Source organism: Thermobia domestica, chromosome 2 (assembly GCF_964235325.1).
Source record: "Thermobia domestica chromosome 2, izTheDome1.hap1.1, whole genome shotgun sequence".
NCBI classification, from domain to species: Eukaryota; Metazoa; Arthropoda; class Insecta; order Zygentoma; family Lepismatidae; genus Thermobia; species Thermobia domestica.
In genome coordinates, this window is record NC_137455.1 from 38,365,229 (window position 1) to 38,375,903 (window position 10,675).

Sequence of the window (10,675 nt, forward strand, 5' to 3'; positions counted from 1 at the left end):
AACTGTTCACATGATATATGGCCATTTACAATTTTATGCAAAAATATTAGGTCAGAAATTTTGTTTCTCACTAGGGGAGGTTTGATATTAAGAAATGTTAAAACATCATTTTTTGGAGTGCTGGCAGGTGAGGTACTCGGTAGGATACAGTGGCTAAAAAGAAATTAATTACAGAATTTATTTCTTTCAGATGAGTAGGGCAGGCCATAGACCAGATAGGAGAACAGTGCTCAATAGTGGGAGCAACATATGACTTATAGAATAAGCTTAAGGAACTAGGATTTTTTTATGTTAGTGAAGCGATAAAGGAGTCCTAGTTTTCTCATAGAAGTACAAGATATTGTGCTTATACCATATGATCCGCAAAAGTAAGCTTACTGTCAATGATAACACCAAGATCTCTGAAAGAGATGACAGGATTTATGTTCTGATGACCAATTTTGTAGATGTGGTTTATAGGGTCCTTTTTTAGAGAAAACGTAAGAGAAGCACATTTTTCGATGTTTAAATTAAGTTTCCAAGAGTTATACCAGTTGAGAAGAATAGAAGCATCAAGCTGAAGAGCAAGAGCATCGTACTCTGATTTAACTTGTCTGTAGAGTTTGCAATCATTAGCAAATAGCAGAATTTTGGTAGAGCTGTTTGTGAACAAAGAAGGCAAATCGTCCATGTATAATAAAAATAGAAGTGGACCCAGAACACTGTCTTGAGGAACTCCAGAAGTTACGGGAATAAAGTCAGAAAAGTAACCTGAAACTGAAATTTGTTGTGTCCTATTACTGAGATATGTTTCTAGAAGACTAAGTAATTTACCATGTATATTGAATCTAGGAAGATGGTGTGGAAGAGAATCGAAAGCCTTAGACAGGTCCAAATACAAAATGTCGAGTTGCGAATTTTCTGAGATGTTGTCCACAGCATCGGACAGAAGAACTGATAAATTAGTAAGACAAGATCTTCCTGGCAAAAAGCCGTGTTAGGAGAAGTTTATAAATGGAGCAACAAATTGAAAAAGCCTGTTTTTGATTATCTTTTCACAAACAAGTGAGAGTGGAGATAGTAAGGAAATTGGTCGATAGGAGGACACATCATTTTTATTTTTACCAGACTTATGAACAGGAGTGATATTAGCTCTCTTCCAACTGGTGGGAAAATATGAATGTGGAAAACCCAAGGAAACCTCACTCTGGATGGTTGGCCTGAGAAAGCTTTCATATTCTTTTCGCCCGAGGGTCACCACTGGGAATCAAACCCGGGACCGCTCGCACCAAAGGCGAGAGCATTAATCAAGGGGCACTAACTACGTTATAGCATCGGCATAGAAATCCCATCTGATTCCTTCATGCAGGTTTTCCATATGATGAGGCTGTATAATAGACGAAGTTTTAACAGTTCAATTGCACAGAAATATGTTGCGGTTCTTATAGGAGTATCATAGAAGGGAATAACAAGGATTTCCCTTTCTTGCTTCATTTTTAATAAAATTGAAGAGTTAACCCGGCGTAATAGCCGATGTCTTTGTCTATATGGCTTGTTGGAAAAATAGATTGCGTTCATGGTGGTTTTGAAAGTAGCCAGCACAATCCTTCAGGTTTATTTCCATCTTACCAACTTCTCGTAACCGTATCCAGCGAAATCATAATATCTGCGGAAAGCGTCCTGGGCACAGACGATAAAACTCGGTATGCTCTTGACGAAGTCGTCACGATACTTGTCTGAATACTACTATTACGTATGAGATAAATGTTGAACGAATTCAAAATGTGGCAATCATTTTACATTTTGATAGCACCAAATATCTTACGCTCAGGAATGCGACTTGGAAGGATGTTGTGAAACCGGCCCTTGTATATACATCGCAGGCCAAAACGACATGCTTGACACTGGATTTAATCTTTGGATAATGTTAGATGGGGAAGGTGGATTGCCGTGGGCTATCAGTTAGCATTTTCCTCCTTAGGCGACTTTCGCTTATAACTTCGAACGCATTTTTTTGTTTGTTCTTTTGTTTTTGTTGTTGAACATTGTTTTTGCATGGTCTCCGCTTGTGTTTGCCTCATCGTGATATCTTTGACTGAGGCTCTTGCTATAGTTAAATAATTTTCTGGACAGTTTCACTATTCGGCTTGTGAAAAATGCGCGTAGAAAAGATCAGCAGAAAAGATATTTCCCAGTAACGGCTCACTTTAGACGACATTTTACAAGTACCAAAATGATATTCCAGCACGAGACATCACACTAGTAGGGCTAATGATGTTCACTGTGTCCTAATCTATTCTTGAAACACTTAATCCGTAAAAAATAAAAAAAAAAACATTTCTCTGTGACATATGTCGACAGACAGACGGTTCTAAGACAACATACGTATGAGTAACATAATTTGGAAATCTGAAAAAGGTTGTGCTATCTAAAGTTGAATATCTGACCCCGTTATATCACAGAAAACTGGGACGCTTACAGGGACAGTTATGCACTGTTCGCAAATATTTTACGGAATTGCTGTACAGAGGACACTAGTGTGGAAATGACTGTTCTTTACAAACCTGATCAAAAGTATAAAGACTTTAAGCTCTTGTAAATGAACTTTTAAAAGTAGTAAAAGTACACAAACTAACCCTGTGCTGTTCTTGACACGTTAACAGATACGCCATTGTACAATATTTTTTTTCATGACATGTTTACATGCATACTTTTTCATCTATACAAAGTATTTAGGCCTATTCGTGACGCTGATACACACTTGTTATGTTCTACATGAGTCGGCCTCGGTCTCCCCCTCATGTTTACTACAAAGTCTGTACAACTTCATGATATTATTACCATTATTAACATATATGAGGTAAGAAACTTTTAGTAGTTCCGGGACTCAATACTATTATCTACCCGTCATTTACACCTTGACCTTGACACTGAAACGTAGCTTTGTTTCAATACTATCGTGTTCTGGTACTGATTCAAGGTTCAAGGTTCAAGGTATTTTCCTTCCTTCTCTTTGGAGTTAAAACCAGAGTTGCCAACCTCAAGGAACAAAAGTATCAATTTTCGTCCTTAAAATTATCGTATATTACAAAAAAATCCTATATTCATTATGCACGTCATAATTGTAGAAACAAATATAATACTACTAACACTAACAATAATATATAATAAATTTATTTAGTAATCTTCAGTTTCGAACTCCAAATCGGCGTTACTGTTCTCATAATTTTTAAAAATCTTTCTTAACACTACTCTGAACAACGACAATATTTTCACCTCCTTGTAAACATAACTGAATTTAAGGTTAGTTTAAAGGGACACGTTTTGCCTATAGATGTCACTACAATCTTCGTATATCTCTCATGAATTTTTTACCTTTCACGAAAATTCATGATTTCTTTTAAAAATTTCAAACTAGAGATTTCAAATTTTTCGAGAAGGAACTTCATAACCTATCGAAGACAACAATCCGTGCCCATATTTTATTTAGAATTTTCTTCATTGCTGAAATGGCTTGTTTGTTGAAAGGGATATCCAAACCTTTAACAATATAACTCTTTCAACAATGAAGAAAATTCAAAATAAGAAATCGGCACGGATTGTTGTCTTTGATAGGTTATCAAGTTCCTTCTCCAAAAATTTCAAGTCTCTGGATTGAAATTTGTAAGAGAAATTGTAAATTTTCGTGAAAAGTAAAAAATACATGGGAGAGATACGAAGACTATAGTGACATCTATTGGCAAAACTTGTCCCTTCACACCAACCTTAAAGAATGAATGCAGGGTTGCCAATTGCCAATTCTCAAATTGTATTTGATTTATTTTAGTGGAAATGACTGTTAAAAACTTCAGTGTGTGTGTGTGTGTGTGTGTGTGTGTGTGTGTGTGTTTTATAATTATTTTATGCACATCGATAATTTATTTGTACATTAAAAAATTACAAAAGACAAGTGTTTGTACTAAAATTATCATATATTCACCTACTATCGCAAGCATATTATCGTATTTAATATTAAGGCTTAAATAATCGTATGGTTGGTAAGCCTGGTGAAGGAGAAATGCAAGGAAGCCTGAAAAGGAAATTGCAGTGGCGGCGAATATCGAGGAAAATGTAATTGTCTCCATTTCAGAAAAAGAAAAAAACAGTTTTTTTTAAAAAAAAAATAATTTCCATAATTCTAATTAGTAGCAGTTATTTTACTTTTGCCAGTAGTGAAGTAGTATACCCAGATCTATAGTTTAAAGTAGAATAATTAGCACTGTAGTACGTTCCATACTCTCTAACCGGGAACCAAACTGCTCCCTCGTAAGGGGGTGACAGTGGGTAATCGGTGGGGCGCTCACCTCTGGTGTGCGGTGGCCCCTAACTACGTGAGTTTGTGGTAGACAGCCCCAGTGTTTCTTCCAGACATGTTTTTTGGGGCACACTGGCCTCCGAAGCTCTGAGAGTGCCCCTCCCCGGAGGAGACCAAAATAATACGTCTATAATATAATAGTAAATAGGATAGTACCGTGTGAAAATAATATGTGCCCCTCCGAATACTAAACGTGCCCCCCGGAACATTTTTTGAAAGAAACACTGGACAACCCTGTGTCTTGGAGTTTTTTTTTTATTTCCTCCCACATCCTACCTATGACTCCATAATTACCCACTTTCATTAATTATTCGTTTCCCGTAGCCTACAGAGTATTATCGTGCAACGCAATACTACAAATCTGATTTAATTTCCTAGACCTCGTTCATCAAATTTCCAATCCACTAGATGGAGGACACGTACAATTGAAATTTTAGTGTATACTGTATTTACAACATACGTATCAACAATTTAAAAAAATGTATAATTATAAAAAACATATGAAAAATAATAAGTCTGTAAAATCCATCATGAAACATCGTGACTAACAAGGTAGTTTTCGATATATGACTAAAAATGAAGGATTTTTCTATAAAGCCCTTCCCTTTTTTCTCTTATATAGGATTTAAAAGGCTTAACGAATTTAAAAGGAAGAAAAACGTCAGAAAAAAATTGAAAGAGAGAAAGAGGATATATTAATACTTTAGCAAAGCCGGTCAAACCGACTGACTACATACAAAGTAACATCAGAGCGGCCAACTAGACGGCAATAGCTCATCCATCTTTTCAAAACACACACATTCTGGAATGGCCTGCCTCTCTCTCTCTCTCTCTCTCTCTCTCTCCACACACACACACACACACCAGATGAGATGAGAGAGAGATGATGCCGCCGGTTGCTAAGGGCAACGGACACTAATTGCCCTCCCTCTGACCGCCATGTTTGCTTTCGAGAGCTTTCGGACTTTGGGATGAGATGTGACGAACAGTGCGGTACGGGAAGAGATAGTCTCTCTCTCCCAAACGGTTATTACTATATTTGATTTTCTGGGTTTCGCTTGTACCGTACGTACGTGGTGGATGCCACACTTGTTACCATGGATACTCCCCCTAGCGATGTCGTAAACACGTGACCATCCCTCGGGAGTGAGGATAATATAATGAGGCAACACACCTACACACATACGAACACATATTATATATATATATATATATATATATATATATATATATATATATATATATATATATATATATATATATATATATATATATATATATAAACTACAAACACACAGTGTCTTTTTATCCTTGACGATTCCAAATAACAAATATGAATAAACCACACCAGTTCCATCACGTATACAGAAAGAGCGTCCTTTCCAATCGAGTATCTACAGATTGACCATCAGAATTGCTGAAAGCAATTTTCAATGTAGTCCTATAGCTTATAAACACCATTTCTATTACAGTGCTCGAAAAATTATATGTGCACATATAAACAACCAAAAAATGTCAGACGAAAAGTCGAAATTTGCTTCGTATATCTCGAACAATCTTTTTGTTTATTCAATTCAGCGAAAACAGGTGAAATGTTTCAAATAGAACGTCACAGTTAACTAATCACAGTTAATTGATTTTGAAGATTGGTGAGACAAAGGTAGTAGTTTCTAGAAAGAAATCGTACAATATCCGATCATCTGATAGGTGGCTACATTCCGAAGTGCAAAAGACGTTAGGACCCTATGTAGAGTCATTTTAAATTCTGCATTAAGAGCTAGAGTACCGTGATGCTAGGGTGATGCTAACTCCTGTCTAACTATTTAGGTCGAAAAAGGCAAGCCACAACTTTTCCGTAGGGTTGTCTAAAAACATTAGGAGAAGTCTAGATACCAAAGATTTTTTCTCAAATATGATTTCTCCTACTGTGTTTAGAAACTCTGCGAAAAAGACGTGGCTGGCTCTTTTTTTTTTTTAATAAATCGTTGTTAACTTTGCTAGACGTTTTTCTAGACAGGGAAGTTAGCATCACCCTAGCATCACATTGGTCAAGCTCTTAATACAATGCTGTAAAAATAAACGACTCTGCATAGGGCCGTGGAGTTTAACGAATAAGTAAAAGTGAAAAAAATCATAACGGATACAAGTCACAAAAGCATTAGTGGAGCAACCTTTATGCATACCAATACTACAACAGCCTTCTAGACAAAACTACGCGGGTGATTCAGAAAGTCCTCCAAGCCCACTATTTGGCCAATAGTACTGCAAACATTCTGAACTGTTTATCATTAATGTACTGATGATTAAGCTAGAGAATGTCACTTGTTTCACCTTCCTTTCACTTCTTGTTCCAGAATAATGGAGCAATCCATGGTGTGAAGCTGGTGACGTCCGGTTGAAACAATGGGTTGTCATTGAATTTCAGACTGGGGAGGTTGTGCACCCAGAAACATTCACCACTGGCGACGAGTCGTGGATACAGCATTATGACCCGGAAATGAAGCGTCAGTCAGTGGAGTACCACCACACGTCCTCTTCTCCGTCAAAAAATTCAAAGTTGTTCCATCTGCTGGCAAAATGTTGTTAACATTCTGCTTTATCCTGCCTATAGTCCGGATCTTGCGCGCTGTGACTTTTGGTTCATTTAAGGATCACTTTAAGGGCCAATGCTACAGTTGTGACGTGATGGTGTCATTCGGCAATGGTGTCTACAAAAGCCACCCCAATTCTTCGCCGACAACATGAAAAACCTTGTTTCGCGTGGGCGCAAGTGTGTTGCCCGTAATGAGGCCATGTTGAAAAATGATGTCACCATTTGTAACTGACATTGCGAGCTTTCCACTGATACCTATATCGGTGCTCTCTGTCAAACACAAATAAAGGCATCATTTCGGAGGCAATACTTTCTGAATCACCCTCGTATTTAGGAGTTACCCATTCTCCCGTTAGTTTCTTATCCAATATTCTAACCATGGAGGACTGTTCTATGATTTACATGACTGATCAAGAATACGGAATCTTGCAATAACTTAATCTATTTATACAGATAGTATCTTATTCATTTCCAGTACTGTGCATCAAGATATCAGAACTAATTAAATCTGTTTGGTCTGCATGGCGAGAATGTTAGCTCAAAGGAAACCGGGACATTGGTTAATTTCTAATCAATTTTATCTCGAAAGCTGCCTTACTTGTTATGGAAGGAATATTGAGTGAGAAACAACCGTGGCATTGACCAACTCTTAAGCAACAGTATCTTTGAGACTATCTTCCTCGTTAGGGTAGGAAATTCGAAAGAGGAACAGCCGAAATATTGGTTAATCCCTAAGAATTATTATCTCGGAGGCTAACTTGTTATGGCAGGAATATTTAATGAGGGATAACCGGAATATTTGTTAATTCCTAGGCATTTTTATCTTAAAGACTGTCTGTCTTCTTAAAGGAGGAATATTTGATTAAGAACAACCTAAAAAAGAGCTAACTTAAAGGTAACGTTACTTTGAAACCTCTCTTCTTTGTTAAAATAGGAATATTGGCAAAGAAACAAACTATATATTAACTCTTTCCTAGGAAGAATAGTCTTATAGCTTGTATTGGTTGTTATCAGTGGCGCCGATTTTTGAATATCTTTGGTGGAGCCCGTTCAGGTGTGTGAGTTTCCTTCTCAAGTAGCAAAGCAAAAATTCAAGCAAAAATTTTCTGATTCTAAGGAGATAAAGAAAATTCCCGGGACTTTACTTGCTATGACAGGAATATTGAGGGGCAAGGACCGTGGCATCGTGACATTGGTTAATTGCTAAGCAGTTTGTTCTCGAAGATTATCTTACTCAATCTCGAAGAAAGTCGCGGAGACAGTCTAACAATATTCCTTTACTGTTTCTATTATTTTATTCGTAAGTGTCGTAAAATTATTAAGTAGGAATCTAATATATTCAGACAGAGCTTACATAGACAATGTTTACATAGACGTAAAAATATGCATTTTTAAAACGAAACGCTTTTGGGAAACAAGGTTTCTATTCTTAAAGAAGCCAGCAATATACAGGGTAAACCTGAAAGATGTGGACAAACTCAGGGAGGTAATTTTTGACATCGAAAAAAGACAAAAAGTCCTGTTATGTGTTGTCAAATTCCAAGTAGTGTACGAGTGACAGTCCGACGAAAGATGCGCACATACTTCCGGGCATGATTCGGGACAAATACTTACATGTTGTCCAATGTCTTGTACAAGTGACAGACGTGCCGACCTGGAATCGAAAATACAATCCTGACTTGGAACGGAACAGAATCCTGATATGGAACAGTATACAGACAATTGACACCCTTGTCACTCGTACACGACGCGGAATACGGCAACACACAACAGGATTTTTTGTTTTCTTTTGATGTCAAGAATCACCTCTCGGAGTTTGGGCACATATTTCAGGTTCACCCTGTGTAGAAAGGTAATTGGAAAATTGTGTACGTGTGCATATTACGCACAGCTGCTTGCCCCACAAATAAGGACCAGTTACATGACAATATATACAATGGTTTACCAAACAGTAGGACTATTTTTTCTTATTTACTTTATAGATAGTATAGAAGATGTAGATTTCTTTTTTTTTTTTACGGAAAGGAGAAAAGAAACTTTACTAATTATACAAATCATGTGATTCTTGAAAAATTATATAATTCTCCAGCCTCTCAGAGGGTTACGCCCTCTCTTTGGCAAGTGATTTTCTACAGAAATATATATTATTGAAAAGAATGCGGTGGTCTAAGGGAAGCTTCATTATTAACAGTGGTGTTTGTGCATCAGTTTTGGAAGGGAGTTATATCATCATTTTATTATTCTTTATTTCATTTTTCATCTTTATTATATGATACACAAAACGAAACAGTGCAATCAAGGTGCCAAATGGAAACATATAACAAAATACATAACGTAAATAAGGCAAGAAAAAGATAAGAACTTATGTGAATATCGAAAATAAAGTGAAGAATACATAGGTGCAAATGTGCAAGAATATATATATATATATATATATATATATATATATATATATATATATATATATATATATATATATAAAAGAGCATATATAATGCGAGATAGTATTTTAACTGATTGAAAATGTAAGATAATGTAAATGAAAGATGAGATGAAGTGCCAGCACATCACAAACAAATAGAAATTAGTTAGACATATGCAGGTTAAATCTTCTGTCCCGGGGCGACTCGGGACTAATGATCACAAGGGGAAGCCCTTGTTAGTTGTGAGGATGTCGGTGCTAAGATGGAAAAACATGAGGAATATGATCATGAATGATATAAATGGCATAGATGTCACGTTCGTCCTCTGTGAGGTTTGCATGTTGGACATATAAGGAAATGAGTACATTTAAAGGAGAATGCTTGTAGCGGTATGCGGCATCGGTGAGAGCATCAGATTGAAGTATGTCCAGAAATAGCGGATGGCCCGTTTCAATGCGAGAAGTGATGTACCGAATACGGAGTTGTGCAACATGTTCTGTGAGCTTAGGAAAGTTGATGTACTCATACGTGAGCCACATGGGATATGGAAGCTTAAGTCGGTGAGCTAGTCTAATAGCATGACGCTTCAATATGCAAAGTTTTTCATAGAAGGAAGCAGAAGCATTGCACCAGGCAGTATGTCCAAAAGTGAGTATAGGTCGGAGAAACATCTTATAGGTGTGGAGTAAAACATCTGCTTTGAGGCCCCAAGTGGTGCCTGTGAGACGACGTAAAAGATTTAAGCGTATAGTAGCCTTAGCTCTTAATTTTTGCAAATGTGCATTCCAAGTCAGTTTGGAATCGAAGACGACGCCCAAGTAGGTAGCAGTTTTGGTAGGGCGTACAATGTACCCATCAACAGTTACTCGTAAGAGTGTGGGGTTTCGGTGAACCCTAGAACGCCTGTTAGGTGGTAGGAAAACCAGCGCTTGCGTTTTGTCATTGTTAATAGTCAGATGCCATCTCTGGCACCACTTGATGAAATTGTCGAGAGTTGTTTGTAGAGCAAGACTAATTTGTTGGACAGTGTTGCCAAGTGCAAGAAAAGCTGTATCGTCAGCATATTTGAAGGTGAAAACATTTCGTGGCACTGAAGGAATGTCTGAAGCGTAAAGAATATATAATAATGGGCTGAGTGCAGACCCCTGGGGTACTCCAGTAAACGGAAATATAGGCCAAGAGAGTGTGTTACCAACTGCGACATACGCAATGCGATTTGTAATAAAAGAGTAAATTACCCTTAAATAGCAGACGGGAAGTTTGAATGACTGCAGTTTTTGAATTAGCCCATAGTGCCATACTTTATCAAATGCCTTTTCTAAATCC